Genomic DNA, 22437 nt, shown 5'->3' on the forward strand with positions numbered 1-22437 from the left:
ACTTTGGCACATGGTCAGCTGTTTTGAGAGAAGAGGAAATCAATTACATGACTGGAGGGTTGGTGATGCTGTAAATGTGCCTGTGTCTGTTGTGGGTATGTTTTCTATGCTTTTTTTGGTGCATGCGTGTTGGTGTAGAGTATGGTGTTTTATTGTGTTTTATTATTTTTTTGTTTGGTTTTGGAGGTTCTTCCTTATCTTCATCATGTGATGCAAAGGTGTCCACATCTGTGGAATCAGGGTGCAAGTCTATGTATATATTTCAATTCAGAGGAAATGGAGAGAGGGATTGAGAGGGAGAGCTTTGTCAGGAATGTCTCTGGAAGTTGTGGGTGTCTGTTACTATTATTCTTTCTGCTGTTGAAAATGGTGGTGGTGTATCTGCTGCTGGTATTATTGGTGTTGTTGGTGTTGCTGTTGTTGTTGGTGTTCCTCCAGCATCTACTGTCTTTGCTGTTCCTGTTGTTCATGATGCTGTCATTGCTGGGGTTGGTGCCACTTTTGTTACTGATTGTTGCTGATTTAGTTGTTGAGGTCTTTGAGGTCCGGGTGTTGGTAGTAACCAGGTTCTATGGTTCCCTGTCTCCTGCTGGGGACAGAAAGCTCTTAAGTGGCCTGTCATCTGTAACATGTAGCTCTTCCCCTCCAGGAAGGTGAATGAAGTCTGGGATCTTGTGGACCATGTCTGGTTTAATGTGGAGTAGCATCTCCACACTGATCCAATTTTCACGATGTGTCCACTTCATATTCAGGAGGCTGCTACTTCCTTCCAAAATGATTCACGCTAAAATCTATCATAAACTAGCAGTATTGCCCAGCGTTGCTCGGGTTGGTTTCGACCCTTTAGAATTGGAATTTTTGAAAAGTAAAAATTTTGCATTATGTAGCTTGTTATTCTCTTTAAGCGAACATTTTTCTGGTTGAAATACACCGAAAAATGGTGACACAGCAGTCAAAAAATCGTAAAAAATAGGGATTCTCATAGAAAAAAAGCACCTTTTTGATGTAAATAATTTTTGGTGTTAACATGGTCCAATTTGAATTTTTTATTCTACGGATGGAAGAGCAAGCCTTCTTCTATCATACTCTCAATTTTGGTCAACTTGCACTGCAAGGTCTTGGAGGAGATAGTGTTAGTTGAAGGCTACCAAACCTGCCATACACAGACAACTTCAGCTTTATATATATAGAGATTTACCTCTGGTGGAATTTCTGAGATCTTTATCCTCTCACCATCCTCCTTCCTGAATGTAAAGGGTAGAACCCATATTTTTTGCTCTGAAAAGGAACCATGGAGTGTTTGGCAGCCAGACCTTCAGTCTTTAAGAGCTATGAAACGCCCACAAATAGCTTTGAAATGCCCACAAATAGTTTTGCTCTCAAGACATGCTGAATGTCAGGCATTAACTCTTTTAGTGCATCTGCCACATTTGTCTGACTATCCATCTCCAACCACTTTGTGCTTATAGAACCACATTCATAAATTACAGTTTCTTTCTGTGTTTCTGCCAAACACTTCAGTGAGAAATGCCAATATCCATCCCATGCTTTTTCCGGTCTTATCAGTTTGGCCACTTGGGCCTGACATATAACCTTCAGCAGGATATCCATCATGTATAGCTCTGTTCCTTTTGCAGCAGTTACTGTGAATGTATTGTTGTTGTTGTTATTATTCACAATGGAAATATTGTTGTCATTTAAGTTGTCAAGGCTACTGTTGTTTATGTTTTTTTTTTCTTCTATCATAATTTTTGTTGTTACATTTTAATGTCTGCTTCTCCACACTTGCATGGGTCAGATGGCATTTTTTTGAGGCAGATTTTCTGCAGGAAGGATGCTTTCCTATCGCCAACCTTCACCTGTTTCCAAGTAAGGTAATATTTCTGTTTCCCATGGCCATATATATATTTCTTTACTACCCACAAGGGGCTAAACACAGAGGGGACAAACAAGGACAGACAAATGGATTAAGTCGATTATGTCGACCCCAGTGCGTAACTGGTACTTAATTTATCGACCCCGAAAGGATGAAAGGCAAAGTCGACCTCGGCGGAATTTGAACTCGGAACGTAACAACAGACGAAATACGGCTACGCATTTCGCCCGGCGTGCTAACATTTCTGCCAGCTCACCGCCTTGGCCATATAGGGAAATGAACAAGAGGATACACAAACACAAACACATACACACGTATCCCTTGTCGACCAAATACACTCACAAGGCTTCTGTTTGTTCAGGGTTATTACAGAATACTCTTGCCCAAGGTGCCGCACAGGGGGACTGAACTTGAGACCAGATAGTTGGGAAGAACTCCTTAATCATACAATAAACCTTGCCAGCACCTACCTTTTATATAAGTCTCAAGCCAAGTGGCCTTTATTTTGTTTTAACATTCACATTTATGTGTCGTCTTTGTTTCCCTTACTGTCCTCACTGTTCATGCTCCATTCCCAACAGCTTTTTGCTGTTGATGCCACTAAAACTGAACAGTATTATTTGTTAAAGGCATGAAATTGTTATGAGTTTTCGAACAATAACTGATGGGGAAAGAGCATGCCTTTGTCCGGCCTGTGAATTTTCCATTCATGCCTTTGTCTGGCTTCTGTTTAAGTTTTGAAACACACACAACACAACACACTCTCTCTCTCTCTCTCTCTCACAACACACACACCACACATTATATATACTATTCTTTTTTCTTTGATATATATAATATATATATAGATATATATAATATATATATATATATGTATATATAATATATATATATATATATATATGTATATATAATGTATGGTATATATATGTATATCTATCTATCTATCTATCTATCTATCTATCTATCTATCTATCTATCTATCTATCTGTCTGTCTGTCTGTCTATCTATATATGTATGTATATATAGATATATATATATGTATATATATATATATGTATGTATATATATATATGTATATCTATCTATCTATCTATCTATCTGTCTATCTATCTAATTATCTATCTATCTATCTATCTGTCTATCTATCTAATTATCTATATATCTATATATCTATCTATCTATCTATCTATATATGTATGTATATATAGATATACACATGCACACACACGCACACACATGCACACACACACACACACACACATATATTTATATATAGATGTATTCATGCATACATACATTTATATTCGAAAGACACGTAGAAAAAAAATATGCTTAATGAAATTACCTGTGCAATACTTTGATGTGCACATTATTTATGGCAGCAGTGCAGTTGTGTGCACTTAGGCAAAGGTTACCAAATACATTCTTTCGTGCACTTTCGCCCTCGTTGATGGTCATCAGCATCATCATCATCATTGTTGTCATCATTGTCATAATCATCATCATCGTCATCATCATCATTGTTGTCATCATCATCATCGTCATTATCATCATCATCATCATCTTCATAAATATTATCACCACCACCACCACCACCACCACCACTACCAACAACCACCAACATCAGCATCAACATCAACATCACTAACAGCACAGCTGTTGTGACCATGGCCATGATGATGATGACAGCCACCACCACCACCACCACCACCACCATCACCGTCACCACCACTGCCACCTCTACTGCTGCCACTGCTGCTGCTGCTGCCTTTGCCGCCACTGCTACCGCTGCAAACACTGCTGTCACCACCACCACCACCACCACCACCATCACCACCACCACCACCACCACCACCACCACCACCACCACTACCACTACCATGACCTCACCGACTCTTAATTAAGAGCTGTCTCGAAAAGAAACCGATAATAACAAGTAAAGAACATTTAAATCATTGAGAGTAGCAGTAGTAGTAGTAGTAGTAGTAGTAGTAGTAGTAGTAGGTGGAGCAGGAGCAGTGGGTGGGGGGGAGTTAGAGTGCCTGTTTGTTAATTGCATCGAATTACATTTTAAAACTAATTGATATTTCACATCACTTTACTTTTATTTGTTATGCTTGTATTTTGTTTTTGATTTTTTTTTGTTGCTAGATTTAGTTGTTTTTTTTTTTTAATGTCATAAATTCTATTACTTTTTGTTATTATTTGTTTTTGCTTTTTCGGGTTTTTTTTTTTTTTTTTGGTCTTGCTCACCATTTCTCAGGGAACTAACTTTTGCATTCATTTTTATTTATCAATGGTATTTAGAAAAGTTTAGGGTCTCATCCTTTTCTTTGGCCTTTTCCACAAACTTGTTGCTTGAGTTTTCACTTTTTGGCAAAACTGAAGTGGCTTCAAATCACACCACCCACATCAATCTAACCACCCAACCTACCCATCCATTCGATCTACCAATACTCATAATAATAACTGCCCAATCTACCCTCAGACCCTATCTACCTGTCCAGCTAATCAGCCCAACTACCCAACCTACCGTCACCACCCAATCTACCCATACACATAATAATAACAACCCAACTTACCTGCTGACCCTGTCTATCTGTCCAGTTAATCAGTCCAACTACCCAACCTGCCCCCTTATCCAGCTATGTATCTACACAACAAGGTAATCTACTCACTCACCCAGTGGTAACTGTCCTATCAATCCACTACCCAGTCTGCCCACAGACCTAATCTACCCAACTTTCCATCCAATCTATCCACCCAGCCCGTCTATGCACCGGCCTAATTTACCCGACCGTTCAGTACTTCCCCTTCAAGCTGAGAGGTCTTTGTTTTGCAAGTTACCTGGGGACGAAGGGGGTACTGGTGTCACATGAAAAGCATCAGTACTGGTTCCAGTGCCACATGAAAAGCACCAGTGCTGGTGTCACATAAAATGGCACTAATTCCAGTGCCACAGTACATTCTGTGAAGTGGTTGGCATTAGGAAGGGCATCCAGCCATAGAAACCAAGCGAAAGCAGACAACAGAGCTTGATACAGTCCTCTGGCTTGCTAGCTTTTGTCAAACCGTCCAACCCATGCCAGCATGGAAAACGGACGTTAAATGATGATGGTGATGATGATGGTGATGATGATGACGACAACAACGACAATGATGACTCAGTCTACCCACAGCCAGTTCACCCCCCTCCCCCCGTAGATCCAGGCCATATATTCACACAACCAGCCAGCTGTTATCTTTGTCCACTGCAACTGATGCTGCTACTGATGCTGACGCTACCGCCGCCGCAACCACCACCACCACCACCACCACCACCACCACCACTACCACTGCCACCATTGCTGCTGCTGCCATCGTCACCGCCACTGCTGCCACCACAGCCACCACCACCACCACCACCACCACCACCAAAACCACCACCACCAACACTACCATCACCACCACCACCACTGCCGCCACCACCACCACCACCACCACCACCACCACCACCACCACCACTGCCACTACCACTACCATGACCACTGCCACCACCACCACCACCACCACCACCACCACCACCACCGTTGCTGCTGCTGCCATCGCCGCCATCACTGCCATCACCACTGCTACCACTGCTACCACCGCCACCACCACCAAACACAACAACAACAACAACAATATGATGAGCCGGCAAAGACTTAAGCCTCAAGGCAGTCACTAGACCAGCCAAATTTTCTTCCGATTACACATTAATTTTCTTAGAAAAGGACACATTATAAAATGTGGTTCAGGTTCCTCTCAGATGGGATGGTCATAATTGGATTATATTTGATCATAGATCTATTCAATAGTGGTTGACCTAGGATTAAACAACAACAACAACAATAACATTAAGGGCAAAGGAAAGAACCATTCTGTAGCCTGCTAGAAATAACAGTCAAAGCATTTACCATCATTACATTGGATGATGTAATTCTTGATATAGAAAACAGACAGGATGGTCATGGCTGGAATGCTGTAAATCAGATATTGTTCAAATAGGATTGACCTTGGGTTATACAGCAACATTACCACCATCACCATTAGCATCATTATCATTACACCACCATCAGCAGCAGCAGCACCACCACCACCTCTACTGCCACTAGCATCACTACTGCTACTGCTGCTGCTACTACTGCTACTACTACTACTACTACTACTACTACTACTCTACTACTACTACTACTACTACCACAACCATCACCAATCTCCACTACCACCACCAACCACACCACCACTACCACTGCCACCACCATTACAACCTTTCATAGCACCACCACCACTACCACTACTATCCTCATCACTTCTCCCACTTTATTACCCCCTCCTACCATTACCACCATTGCTACAACCTTCCCCACCAACAACAAGGACAACCACCTTTCATATCATCACCATCACCACTACCATCATTACCACTACCACCACCACCACTACCATCACCCCCATCACCACCACCACTGCCATCATTACCACTACCACCACCACCACTACCACCACCACCACTATCACCATCACTACTACCACCACCATTACAACCTTTCATAGCACCACTACTACCAACAACAACATTATCATCATTACCACCTTTCATGCCATCACCATCATTACAACCACCACCACCACCACCACCACCACCATAATCTATACCACCAACACCACCATTACAGCCACCACTACCACCATAATCCACACCAACACCACCATTACAACCACCACCACCACCATATTCTATACCACCGATACCACCATTACAACTACCACCGCCACCACCACCACCATAATCTATACCACCATCACCACCACCACCACCATAATCTATACCACCATTACAACTACCACCATCACCACCACTACCACAACCATCATCATCCCTTTCACAACACTCACCATCACCATCAAAAAACCACCACCATCAGCACCACCACCACCACAAATACCACCTACACCCTACCACCTACCACTAATATATGAAACCCTATTTGATAATTGAAATGAAATGCTTTAAAAGTTTCATGTTATCAATTTTCTTAGGAAAAAAGAAAAAACTTGAAATTGTTGGAAGAATTATCAATTTGAAATTGGAGAAAAACTGTTAATTTTGATTTTTGAATACCCAACACAGCAGAAATGGTTATTAGATAAGTTTATAAGATGATCAGCCCTGAAAATGACCTCTGGTATTTTGGAAAGATCAATATTAATTATTCCAATAACGATGAAATAATTGTTCAATTCTTCAAAATCACATTTTCCCCAAGTATTGATTTTAGAATTATGCAAGAAAAGAAGATTGTTTTTCACTGTTTGTTTCTACTGTTTTGTTTTGCTTTGCTTTTTTTTTTTTTTTTTTTTTTTTTTTTTCTTCTTTTACTTTAAAGAAAAGATAGAAATTTAAGAAATCATATGATTGGTGATGATAGTTATGATGATGATAACGATAATGATGATTGGGGATAATTAAAGATTAAATATGTTTATTTTGCTGCTGTTTTTGTTGTTGTTGTTGTTGTTGTTGTTGTTGTTGTTGGAATAACCAAGCACAGATTTGTGTGCCTTGAGTATGTGTAGCGCTGTTTTCATTCTTCTTTTTTTTTTTGTTTTGTTTTGTTTTGTTTCTATTTTCCTTTTTCGACGATTAGAATTTTAATTTTATTGTATTGAGAGTAATTCTATACAACATGTGTGCCGTGCCTTGTAGTACTATTTTCTGTTATCCTCATCACCATTATCCTCATCATCATCATCATCGTCATCATCATCATCGTCGTCGTCATCATCATTATCATGATCATGATCATGATCATCATCATCATCAGCAGCAGCAGCAGCAGCACTATCATCATCATCATCATCATCATCATCATCATCACCACCACCACCACACCACTACTGCTGCTGCCACCACCACCACTATCCTCATACACATCATTATCAACACCACCATTATCATCACCATCGTCGTCATCATCATCATCATCATCAATTAATGTCCATGCTCCATGCATGGGTTGGATGGTTTGATCTGATGGGTCCAAGAAACTCCACCACACTCCTTTATTTACTTTGCCATGGCTTAGTTTTCTACAGATGAATGTCCTTCCTAATACCAACCACTTTACAACATGTATTGAGTGTTTTTTCTCCTTTTTCATGACACCAGCACTAGTGAGGCTGTCATGCAGTTTGCAAGATTAGGATCCCATTTGAGTTTAGAAAGGGAGGCAGCTTTCTGCTTGGAGATGAGTAGTTAAAGTATGATAGAAGGAGTGAGAAAAGAATGGGGCTTTTACTGTATAGGATCTACATGGTTCCTCATATTATAAGAGAGAGGGTTGGAATGACCAGGGTGGAACTGGAAAGAGGTCGAAATTGTGGTGATGAAGTATCAGGGTAGATCCTGTAGATATGGAGTGAAAAGAGTGAGTGGGGACAAGAGAACAGGGAGTGTGGGTGGGTAGAGGTTGCAAGGATATGGGAGAGTGAGAGTTGGATAGAGATGGGAAATGGGCATGGCAGTGAATATAATGAAGAATAAATGTTGATGTATGTTAAGTAGGGAAAGTAGGGAAGAGTAGGTGACAACTGTAGAAATTTGATGGGTTTGAAAGGTGGGATCAGTGAATGGTAGATCAGAGGTGGGGAAGTGAAATTGTGGTCGTGGCCAGTGTCAGTGACATGTAAAAGCCATCCATGTTGGTGACACATAAAAGGCACTTGTGTGAGGCACCTGTGTGAGGCACCTGTGTGAGGCACCTGTGTGAGGCACCTGTGCTGGTGACATGTAAAAGGCACCCATGCCGGTGACATATAAAAGGCATCTGTGCCGGTGATATATGGAATGTACCTAGTACACTTAGTAGAGTGGTTGGTATTAGGAAGGGCATCCAGCTGTAGAAACCAAGCCAAAACATAACCCCTTTTCTTCTGCATATTGAGCAAAACCATCTTCTTGAATAGACCAGGGTCTTGTCTAATTTCCTGCATACTAAAGCCTTTGTCTTTGCTAAGTTTACCGTGAGACCTTTTAATTCTAGATTTAGTTTCAATGCCAGGAATTTTCTCTCTAACTTCACTGTGGATTCAGCTGTGACAACTAGATCATAAACATTTAGGCGTGGCTTTGTGGTAAGAAGTTTGCTTCCCAACCACATGGTTCAGGGTTCAGTCCTACTGTGCAGCACTTTGGGCAAGTGTCTTCTACTATAGTCTTGGGCCGACCAAAGCCTTGTGAGTGGATTTGGTAGATGGAAACCGAAAGAAGCCAGTGCATATATATATATATATATATATATATATATATATATAATATATATATATATATATATATATGTGTGTGTGTGTGTGTGTGTGTGTGCATTTATGTGTTTGTCCCCCCACCTTTGCTTGACAACCAATGCTGATGTGTTTATGTCCTTGTAACTTAGCGGTTTGACAAAAGAGGCCAATAGAATAAGTACTGGACTTACAAAAAAAAAATCATGATCCATTTGACTAAAACCCTTTTAAGGTGTTGCGCCGGCATGGCCACAGTCAAATGACTGAAACAGATAAAAAGAAAAAAGTAAAAGAATACAGGAGTTCCCACGGAAAGCCAGTCTTAAATTACTCTCTGATGACTCGTCAGACTACAATAAATAGGAGAGGGTTGAGGACTAAAGTTTGATCCAACTCCTATCTTCACACTAAATATGTCACTAAAATCATTGTTGACTCTCACTTTACTGTCTGCGTCTTTATATCTCACCTGTACAGCTTTCACAAACCATTCTCATCTACACCCAGTTTCCTTAGTAACCACTAAGTTACTTGGGTACCCTGTCAAAGCCCTTCTCCAGGTCAACAAATGTCAGGAATAGTGGTTTAATGTTAAGCCAAATGTTTCTCCTACAGTTGCCTGACCAGGAAGATTGCATCTGAGATACCACTGCCAGGCACAAAGCCAAACCACATCTCATCTAGGTCTACTCTGTCATGAATAAATTGTGCTATGACTCTTCATGACCTTCATAATCTGATATCGAACTCATCTATAATTTCCTTTCTCTTAGGCATCTCCTTTGCCTTCATAGCAGTTCACAATGCTTCTGCTACAGCAACGAATATGTCTAATTCCTGATGTTTTAGAGATGCATTTCTCTGCATATCTTTTTATTGTTTGCAAGACACCCCAGGGATTGCATTAGTTTTTTGTTCCCTGACACTCTGGTTATTTCTAGTTCCAGATATTTATATCAAGATACATTCCACATCTCTCATTTCTTTTAGAAACGCTGTTTATTGGCATTGATACATCAAGACTTTGACACTAATATCTGAATAATTTTCATTAATCTTTTTATCTTTCTAAACCAACATATCTATCCTCAGTGTATGGTCACTTTGTTATTTACTGAGATATTTTCTATTGAATCTTTGTTTATAGCAGCACTTTCATTTCAGTATTCCATAATGCTGATATAGTTTCTAGTTTATTTCTAGTTTATTAAAAACCCTTTCCTCTGTTATTTCTCTTTATATATTCTGTTTTTAGCAAAGAACACATAAACATCCGGGAACTATACAATTGATTATTTTTTTCATAGACACTACATGTTTTTGCTGTTCATATTTTTACACAGCATTCTATTATATATTTTTAGTTCTGTCTGATGGGAAGTCTTATACTGCAATCAGAATCTTTCTGTCTCAATTTTGATTACTGTGCCATGTTAGGATTTTCTTTATCCATTTCTTTTCCAAGTTGTCAGGTATTTGTCATGTAAAAACTTCCTTTCTTTATTCTTTCTATTTTTTTTTTCGTTTTTTTTTTTTTTTTTTGGTTGCAATAATATTTTACAGTTTTATTTCCTAGTCAGTTTTTAGCATTTTTCAATCATTTCTGTTGTTATTTCTCCATCTTCCTCACAGCTGCTGTTTTTACCTGAACCTCTGATTTATATTTGTCAGTTTCCCTCGAGACAGAAAACAGGTTTTTAAAAATTTATTTATTTCTTTCGCTCATGTTTTGTAACTAATTGTTTTAGTTTCCTTTTTATGTTTTACTAAATATTTTTACAGTCCTGCAGTAGAAATATCATAGAAGTTTTCCTCTTGCTATATTTGTCATTAATGCTATCATTATTTTCCTTGCTTTCCTGTCTAGTCTTACAAATTCATTTAACTTCCAATGGTGAGTATCTCTCTCTATATAAACGGCAGTTTGTCTGTGTGTGTTTCTGTGTGTCTGTTAGCTTGTACCCTCACCCTGACCATGGCTTTCAACCGATTCTGATGAAACTTAACACACACATAGCCCAATGTCATATTTCAAAACTAACGCAGAGAAAATTTTGAAAAGTTCCCCCAGTTCTGAAAAAAATCGATAAATTCGACATGGGGTCGAGAATCAGAAACACAAACCACAGACTGTCTAGGGGACGCAACTCGACCGTTTTAACTCTCAAAAAAAATTTACCATAATTTTTTTTCCATTTTTTTGGCTATAACTCTCTAAAAATGCTTTATAGTTATTTCCCTTACAAACCCGAGCAATGCCGGGCGATACTGCTAGTTATAACTACAACTTAACAACAGGAATCACCAGAGCATTTATACCTCCTGCCATTTCCTTTTTTTATCATTTAGCTCTGTTTGAAGATGGTCAGTTGACAGAGTAGCCAAAGTGTAGGATAGAACGTACAGCAATATTTGTTCCCGGTGTAAAGTGGTGAGCTGACAGAATTGTTAGCACATCGGACAAAATGCATTCTGAGCTCAAATTCTGTGAAGGTCGACTTTGCTTTCATCCTTTCAGGGTCAATAAAATAAGTACCAGTTGAACACTGGGGTTGATTTAATTGACTTAGCCCCTCCACAAAGCTGCTGGCCTTGTACCAAAATTTGAAATCATCATCATCATCATCATCGTTTAATGTCTGCTTTCCATGCTAGCATGGGTTGGACGATTTAACTGAGGACTGGCGAACCAGATGGCTGCACCAGGTCCAGTCGGATCTGGCAGTGTTTCTACAGCTGGATGCCCTTCCTAACGCCAACCACTCTGAGAGTGTAGTGGGTGCTTTTACGTGCCAGTAAGGTGGTACTGGCAATGGCCACGCTCAAAGGGTGTTTTTTACGTGCCACCTGCACCGGAGCCAGTCCAGTGGCACTGGCAACGACCAATATTTATTCCAGCTGTAAGGTGGCAAGATAGCAGAATCATGCCAGACAAGGTGCTTAGCAGTATTTTGTCTGTCCATATGTTCTGAGTTCAAATTTTGCTGAGGTCAATTTTGCCTTTCCTCCTTTCGGGGTCAATAAAGTAAGTACCAGTTGAACACTAGAGTTGATATAATCAACTAATTTCTGCCTCTGAAATTGCTGGTGTTGTGCTGAAATTTGAAATCAAGATCTGTTCCAGCTCTTTGGATCCTGGCTTTACAAAGGCTTATTTTGCTTTTCACTCTTTTGAGTTCAGTACACCACATTTTCCAGCATACAAGTGAACATGGTATACTCTTTACTCTCTCTCTTTTACTCTTTTACTTGTTTCAGTCATTTGACTGCGGCCATGCTGGAGCACCACCTTTTAGTACTTATTCTATCGGTCTCTTTTTGCCGAACCGCTAAGTGACGGGGGACCTAAATACACCAGCATCGGTTGTCAAGCAATGCTAGGGGGACAAACACAGACACACAAACGTTTGAACACAAACACACGCATACATATATATATATATACATATATACGACAGGCTTCTTTCAGTTTCCGTCTACCAAATCCACTCACAAGGCATTGGTCGGCCCGGGGCTATAGCAGAAGACACTTGCTCAAGATGCCACGCAGTGGGACTGAACCCGCAACCGTGTGGTTGGTTAGCAAGCTACTTACCACACAGCCACTCCTGCGCCTATACAGTGTAAACGTTCAAACATCCTTGCTATCTTTCCAAAATCCTTCTGCATTTCACATGAGATGTTTATTTCTCCAAAGCTGTCTTGATGTGTAAGCCAACCTACCTTCTTCGGCTGCAAATTTTGGTCAAAATTCAAACCTGTATTCCAGAAAATTCAGTTTTAAATAACAGCCCAGTTATAATCCTCTTTCCCTAAAGTTGTCACAGTTAACATGTTCCCCTAAATCAAAACTGGAAGGACCAACAGGATGTCAGTGTCTGTTTGTGACAACATTATCTCCAAAAACAATTAGTGAAAATATTTTACATACCACCAACTTATTCTCAACTGGGAGTGACAGCCACACATAGTTTAGCTTTGTTCTATGTAATTAATATAATGTATCTATAATGTTTCTCCCTAATATTTTCTTTCATTTGTGTACATTGAACTTTGTCTTCTTCAGAAATTCTTTACTATTTGTAAGCTTCACTTTTGTATCTTGTCTCTCTCTTTGTTTAATATGACATGCATTTTGATGCCACTTTTCCTTAATGGCATATCCTCTCTCTCTCTCATATATATACATATATATATCATCATCATCATCATCATCGTTTAGCATCCGCTTTCCATGCTAGCATGGGTTGGACGGTTCAACTGGGGTCTGGGAAGCCAGAAGGCTGCACCAGGCTCCTGTCTGATCTGGCAGTGTTTCTGCGGCTGGATGCCCTTCCTAACGCCAGCCACTCCGTAAGTGTAGTGGGTGCTTTTTACGTGCCACCAGCACAGGTGCCAGGTGAGGCTGGCAATGGCCATGAATGGATGGTGCTTTTTACGTGCCACCAGCACGAGGCCAGTCAGGGCGGCGCTGGCAATGGCCACGATCGGATGGTTCTCTTACGTATCACTGGCACTGGTATCACAGCTGCAATTTCCATTGATGTTGATCGATTTCGATTCCGATTCTCACTTGCCTCAACAGGTCTTCACAAGTAGAGTTTTGTGTCCTCAGAAGGAAAGGTATGCATAAGTGGACTGGCACATCCCGGGTTATGGTCTCACTTGTCCTGCCGGGTCTTCTCACGCACAGCACACTTCCAAAGGTCTCGGTCTCTAGTCATTTCCTCAGTGAGACCTAAAGTTCGAAGGTCATGCTTCACCACCACGTCCCAGGTTTTCCTGGGTCTGCCTCTTCCACAGGTTCCCTCAACCGCTAGGGTATGGCGCTTTTTCACACAACTATCTTCATCCATTCTGCTTGACTAAAGGTGGTGCTCCAGTTAAATGACTGAAACAAGTAATAGAGTAAAGTGTAAAAATATATACACACACACACATATATACATACATACATATATGCATAGATATATACACACACATATATATATATATATATATGTGTGTGTATGTATATATGTATGTATGTGTGTGTGTGTGTGTGTGTATGTATTTTTACACTTTACTCTTTTACTTGTTTCAGTCATTTGACTGCAGCCATGCTGGAGCACCACCTTTAGTCGAGCATATTGACCCCAGGATTTATTCTTTGTAAGCCTAATACTTATTCTATCAGTCTATTTTGCCGAACCACTAGCGGATGGGGATGTAAACACACCAGCATTGGTTGTCAAGCGATGTTCGGGGGACAACATGCTACAAGAGCAAAGGAGATGCTTTAGCAAGAGGAAATTACAGAGGTATCAAAACGTTGGATCAGATTATGAATGCCATGGTGAGAGTCATAGCACAACTGATCCATAGCAGGTTAAATTTAAATGAAATGCAGTTTAGCTTTATGCCTAGCAGAGGAACTACAGTTGCAGTCTTTTGAATGAGGAGACTGCAAAGAAAATACTTGCCTAAGAATATACCATTATTCTTGTCATTCATTGATTTGGAGAAGCCCTTTGTCAGGGTACCATGGTTGGTAATTTAATGGTCACTAAGGAAACTAGGTGAAGATGAATAGCTTGTGAGGGCTGTGTATGTGAAGTACAAAAATGCAGTAAGTAAAGTGAGTCAACAATGACATTGGTGATGAGGTAAATTTAGAGTCAATAACAACTTCAGTTGTTATTAGAGTCTATCAAGAGTTCTACTCATCATAGACCCATTGGCCATCACAGATAAGTTTATGACTGGGCTATCCAAAGAAACACCTATAAGCTGGTGATTTAGGTCTCATAGCAAAATATATAGTGGAATTGAGAGAAGATTCTGAGTGAAAGAGTGTGTAGCATGGCAGTTTCAGCCATTTTGAAATATGACTATAGCGATTGCTAATATCTTCACTGTGTGAAAGGCAAGGCAGAAATGATCTCGTTTGAGGTTACAACCATCTTTGGTCAACTGGTTCTTGTTCTAAATACTAACTTGATTGGCTGACAGGTGACACGAGTGGTCTCTACGTGTTTCGCGCCACTGGTTGACATGTGACACGAGGGTCCCTACGTAGTCCGCGCCACTGGTTGACACGTGACGCGAATTGTCTCGACTTATTTCGCGCCATAATTGCGAATCAGCCAATCAAGACCTTCGGTTAAAATTCCATTTTCTGGAGTTCGGTGAGCCAACCAAACAGTATATAAAGCAGGGTTCACAGACACTTATGTCTTGAGTTCCAGTTCTTCTAAGAACTAACTTAGGCCACCTGCTGCTCAACTTAGAGATATGCGATTGTCTCTGCTACTACCTGTTGCTACGCTAATCTATACAAACATTGAAAGCCTCTCGAGTAGATTCCAGCATCTTGCCCTATGAACAGTAAACTAAATGCCATTCTTAATTCTATGTTCAGTACCTTTGGGTATGCTTCACGCCACCCGAACACACAGACACAAAACATGCTAACGCTTACGAACTCTTAAAATCCACATGATTATAAAATATGTAAAATAAATAATATTTATCTACCAACAGAAGACTTGTGTCAATTCACTTATGTCCTATTATCGTTTGTATGTATTTTATGGCTTTGAATAATTCGTTAAGAGTAGAACCGCGTATTTCCTATACAACCACATGTGATCCTTATCTCTTACAAGTGTAAGCTGTTGGTCTGTGTTGCCTTTGATAATGTCAAGATGAATGCAGTGAAATGTCTGGAGACATAAAGAATTGGAGCAGCACTGTTTATCTTTTTTCTGAATGCCCTCATTGTGTAAAAAAAAAAAAAACAAGTCTGTCTTCTTTAATCTGAATGCCCCCATTGTGTAAAAAACAACAAACCAAGTCTGCTTCTTTAAGTCCGCTTTATATGTGTGTCTCTATAAATGTAATTGTCTCATTTAATAAAATTTCATTACAACGATCGTTTTGCCTTCGCAAGTCAGTAAGTGAAGCGCTTGACTCTTTGCTTTTTTATTCCCGGTGAATATTGATATTTTTTTACGGATTTCTATTATTTTAATATCTATAATTTTATATAAACATGAGCAGTAAACAAGTACCTCATATTTCTCAGGAAGGATTTATGGAAAACCGAGTTGATTTTGTAGAACACATGGACAATATCGGATAATTTTTAGATCATGCTTTATCCAATGGTTTATTGACTTTAGAACATAAAAATGAAATAAGGTCCAAAATAAATCCTGACGACCAAAGACGAGAGTTACATGATTATATATATAGGAAACTTCCGAATGTTTCAGATAAATTGATATCAGCCTTGAAAAAGTCGAAACATTTAAAGATACTTGATCTTTTGATCAGACCACACGGTGAGGATCTTTTCTAAACAATTTGAAACTTCGTATACTGGTAGAATGTGTCAAAAGAAAACATTAATTTCAACTAGATTGTTTGAGAAAATTGTATTTTGTAACTTTTATGTAGTTTAATTCTTCAAAATTTAACCAATGAAATCCCAGCATTTAACTTAAATTCATTTGCTGAGTCTAAGTTAACAGCACACACATACACACGCACACAACAATAACACACACACACACACACACACAACAATAACACACACACACACAGGTACCCATGTTTATTTCAATGTCATCCCTGACTTACGGAATGATTACCTGTGCGTGTGTGTTTTTGTTGTGTATGTGTGTGCGTGTGTGTTTTTGTTGTGTATGTGTGTGTTATTGTTGTGTACCTGTGTGTGTGTGTTATTGTTGTGTATGTGTGTGCGTGTGTGTTTTTGTTGTGTATGTGTGTGTTTTTGTTGTGTATGTGTGTGCGTGTGTGTTTTTGTTGTGTATGTGTGTGTGTTTGTTGTGTGTGTTATTGTTGTGTACCTGTGTGTGTGTGTTTTTTTTGTTGTGTATGTGTGCGTGTGTTATTGTTGTGTATGTGTGTGTGTGTGTGTGTTTGTTGTGTATGTGTGTGCGTGTGAAGTATGTAAGTGGTGCTTTAAAATCCCGGTCGTGTTGTATTAATATACAATGTGAAATTTACATGCAAACATACATATAAACATGCACACACCTACATACATACATACAAGCATTTCTTTTTGTTTTACCATTATAACTACAAAATGAAAAAATGGAAACGCAAATGTGTAACAGTTGTAAGGCATCGTATATTGACGTAATAAGACGGAAAAAAAGGGCGCTGACAAACGGGGGGGAGGGGGCTCGGAAAATTGCCTACGTGTGTGTCAAGTTTCATCAGAATCGGTTGAAAGCCGTGGTCAGGGTGAGGGTACAACCTGACAGACACACAGAAAAACTGCCGTTTATATATAGAGATTTTTAGAGAGTTACTTCCCTTATGCCAACAATGCGTTTAAATGGTGAAAATTGATGGTAAATTTTTCTTTAAATCGTAGGCAATTTTCCGAGCCCCCCCCCGTTTGTCAGCGCGCTTTTTTTTCGTCATATTCCTTCAATATACGATGCCTTACACCTCTTACACATACTTTTTTCCATTTTTGCCACCTGGGCGTGGATCCTCTACGGTTGATCCTGGGAATTTTCCGACCCCCCCCACACCACCCCCGTTCGTCAGCGCCCTTTTTTTCCGTCTTATTACGTCAATATACGATGCCTTACAACTGTTACACATTTGCGTTTCCATTTTTTCCACCGGGTGCGGATCTAGATATTAACCGAAATATATTTACAGTTTCACAATTATTAAAATTGAAAATTTCTCCGATAATTTTATTTTTCTATCTTGTTTATTTATTCATTGATGAGTGATTGGCAGCAAATGCTTTTAATTACTTTCTCACCTTTACATAAGGGAGCGGATATGGGTACGTAGTTTAAGCTCGTTTATTCAACCGTGCTTCTTGGCTCGAATACGTTTCACTCTACTGAACCTGGACTAGAGTCATTTATTATAGTTTCGTATTTATCAACCCCTCGTAAATGGAATTCTGTTATGAGAAACTATTTTACAGCTCATCGTAGTGAGTTTTTATAGTAGAATTCTAATTTAAGAACTTCATATAACTACTCCATTTCTTTTATATTTGGAATTTTCAGAAATTTTTTGCAAGTTTGTGTTCTTCATACAAGAATTCCTACGATTATATAAAAAAATTTATTATTATTATTTTTAACCTTCTTCCTCTTCCCAACTTCTTAAAGTTCCCCTCCACTCTTTTTCAATTTTTAAAAAATTTTTACCTAAGAGTTTAAAATACGGACTGTCCGAAATTTTTGCTAAAACTCCAACAATGGACCACCCTTGGGGGCATCATCATTCCATTAAATGTGTTATTTGGGAGAAAAATATTGAAGAACATCGACACATGTCAGAGTGACAAAGAAACGAGGAAGGTATCAGGTGGTCGTGGGATGCACATTTAGACCAGTGGTTATCATCATCATCATCATTTAACGCCTGTTAAATAATAATAATAATAATAATAATAATTGTGTACAGTGCTCAGGTGCACTACAACTCATCTAAAGTGTATATATAATCAGGTGTAGTTTCGGCGGATTTCGGGAAGCATGAGGGCCTTAAAGGATGCAGTGTCATGGCAGTCAACAACTGCCGCAACTTCAGCAACTCTGAGCGTGTTGTCCATGCTAACCAGGGCTGGAAGGCTGCACCAGACTCCAGTCTGATTTGGCAGTTTCCACAACTGGTTGCCCTTCCTAACACCACCAACCACTCCGAGAGCATAATGGGTACTATTTGCGTGACACCGGTATCTGTCACAACTGCGGTTTTTCTCAGCTTGATGGGTCTTCTTCACAAGCACAGCATAATGCCAAATGTCTCGGTCATTGTCTCCATGTGGTCAAACATTTGAAAGAAGCTCATCCACTTTGCCTCCATGAAGCCTAATGCTCAATAGGTGCTCTTTACATGCCACCGGTACGAGTACCAGTGACATGATACCAGCATCAGCCATGACTACAATTTCACTTAGCTTGATCGGTCCTCTCAAGCATAGCACATTGCCAAAGGTCTCGGTCACTGGTCATTGCCTCTGTGAGGCCCAAAGTTCAAAGATTATGCTTTGCCACCTCATCCTATGTCTTCCTGGGTCGTGTACCTCTACCACACGTTCCCTCCACAGTTAGAAATCAGCACTTCTTTACACAGCTGACTTCGTCCATACGCATCGCCTGATAGGTAAGTTGTCGGGTGGCTTGGCTGGCTTCCTGAAGTTGGTGTTGCAAATCAATAGGCTATCTGCATCACAGAACTCCAGTAGCCTTGTTCCCTCTTCATTTCAGGAACCAATTCCTTGGCCCCCATATGCACCATGGAAGATACCAGGCTGTTATCCAACATGCCCATTGAAATCCCCAGACACGAAAATGAGATCATTGTCACTCATCTTCAAGGTAGCCTGCAGAAGTATATCATAAAAGTGGTCCTGCTGTTCATTTGGTAGGCCCACATGTGGGACATAGGCAGAGATAATTGTTGCTATACTATTCTGCAAGACTAGCCTGAGCTTAAGTTCTCTATCATAAACTCTGACTATCTTTATGACCTTATCCATCATTGTTACATTCCCAGAAGATTTTATACCTATGTGTCTTGCCTATGAGGAACCTAGCTGAAGCTCCTCTCCACCTTACCTCTTGGATGCAACATACATCAACATGCCTCCATTCAAGCATTGCAACAATCTCGCTAGACCTACCTTTCAGTGTGCCTACATTGACAGTGCCAGCTCTGAAAACTAGGAAAGGAACATGGCAAGGATAGATGGTTTTCAGCACCGGAACATAAAAAATTTTACAGTTAAAATTTATGCACGATAAATTGGAAATCCTTCTACAATACACAAAATATTTCAATCTTTTATACTTTGTGGTTCAACAAAGGGACCAATAGAATAAGTAACAGGCATTAAAAAAATTAAAATGGGTACTCAAAGATTGCAAATCTCCCATAAGGTAACACCAACATCATTTCAATGATTAGCCAGAGATGATTTTTAAAATGTGAATATCTGAAATAAAATCAACTGCTCTCACAAAAGAGAATACTAAAAATGAACCTGACTGCTCACAAAAATTAAGTAAAAAATAGGAAAAATCATCCAGTATCCTTGTTCAGTACTGGATCAATCCCAAAATCTAATGAATTCATGCCAGTCGTGATGCCAAACATCCCTGAAAGTATCATCTGAATCCATCCAGCAGTTCTGAAAACAATACCTCCACCTTCGCTAAGGCAGAGGTAATAAGTACTGGGATTGATTCATTAGACTAAAGACTTCAAGGTGGTGCCCCAGCTTGGCTGCAGTCTAATGACTGGAACAAGTAAAAGGTAAAAGGTAACAGGTAAGAATGCTCTCATGATATTTTCATTCTACAGTATTGCTATTTTCTGGAATCTCCTTATAGGAATCTGTCTATTTCTTTACAAATCTGGCCATGTGTCACTCTTGCATCCACCATCATCCAATGTGTTATAGCCATCAAGGGGCCAGTGACATCTGGCATTTGGTGCTGAGCTCCATGGCTCAAAGTGTCTGTAGCACTGAATCTCACTAGAGATCTGGACAAAACGTTTTGCAGCATTTCATCCATCTCTCTGTTCTGAATTCAGATTTCATTGAGGTTTTTATTATTTTGCCTTTTGGTCTTTAAGGGTCAATAAAATAAGCACCAGTTGAGGAACTGGGGTCAGTGTAACTAACCTATCCCCTCTCCCAAAACTGCTGGCCTTGTGCCAAAATTTGACACCAATATTTATATTTCTGAAGGTGGCAAGCTGGCAGAATTATGATCTTGCCATACTAAATGCATAGTGGCATTTCATCTGTCTTTACATTTTCAGTTCAAATTTCATTGAGGCCAACTTTGCCTTTCATCCTTTCAGGTTCGATAAAGTAAGCACCAGCTGAGCACTGGGGTTGATGTAATCAACTTACCCCACCACCCACCCAAAATTGCTGGCCTTGTGCCAAAATTTGAAATCAGTATTAGATGATTGACTTACTCTATCACCACCACCACCACCACCATCATCGTTGCCACCAGGCCATTGGGCACGGGTGGCAAAGTCTACCCCTTTGTAAATATTCAGACCATATCTGAAAATTAATCTCGATATTCAAAATCCCTTGATTTCACCCACACACACACACCTGAGAGGGGAATATGTCAATAAAATCATAATTAACTGATCCACCTGTATTTTCTTTTACCCAAGGCCAGGAACTTTTCAGCACCTTCTTCTGTGTATGTGTGTGTTTGTGCCTTTTTGTATTTGTCCCCCACCACTGCTTTACAGCTGGTGTTAGTGTGTTTACATCCCTGTAACTTAGCGGTTTGGCAAAAGAGGCTGATAGAATAAATACTAGGGTTTAATTTGTTTGACTGAAACCCTTCGAGGCAGTGCTCCAGCATGACCACAGTCTAATGACTGAAACAGCTAAAAGATAAAAGATATGCAAATGTAGACAATGCCGTTTAACTTTTAAGTGGACAGACTAATTTGCATATATTGATGGCAGCATATAAGACAATATCCAATAGTCATAAAGGTAAAAAAATAAAAAAAAATATATGCAAATTAGCTTATGCACTTGCAGAATTAAATCAACATGGGCGGCGAGCTGGCAGAAACGTTAGCACGCCGGGCGAAATGCTTAGCGGTATTTCGTCTGCCACTACGTTCTGAGTTCAAATTCCGCCAAGGTCGATTTTGCCTTTCATCCTTTCGGGGTCGATAAATTAAGTACCAGTTACGCACTGGGTCGATATAATCGACTTAATCTGTTTGTCCCCTCTGTGTTTAGCCCCTTGTGGGTAGTAAAGAAATAGGTATTTCGTCTGCCGCTAAATTCTGAATTCAAATTCCGCTGAGGTCGACTTTGCCTTTCATCCTTTCAGGGTCGATCAAATAAGTACCAGTTACGCACTGGGGTCAATATAATCGACTTAATCCCTTTGTCTGTCCTTGTTTGTCCCCTCTGTGTTTAGCCCCTTGTGGGTAGTAAGGAAATTGGTATTTCGTCTGCCGCTACGTTCTGAATTCAAATTCCGCCGAGGTCGACTTTGCCTTTCATCCTTTCAGGGTTGATTAAATAAGTACCAGTTAAGCACTGGAGTTGATATAATCGACTTAATCTGTTTGTCTGTTCTTGTTTGTCCCCTCTGTGTTTAGCCCCTTGTGGGCAATAAAGAATTAAATCAACATCACTTACAAAGTTAAAAGCATGGCTGTGTCATTGAGAAATTCATTTCAGAAAAATGTGGGTCTGGAT

Source organism: Octopus sinensis, linkage group LG15 (genome assembly GCF_006345805.1).
Source record: "Octopus sinensis linkage group LG15, ASM634580v1, whole genome shotgun sequence".
NCBI classification, from domain to species: domain Eukaryota; kingdom Metazoa; phylum Mollusca; class Cephalopoda; order Octopoda; family Octopodidae; genus Octopus; species Octopus sinensis.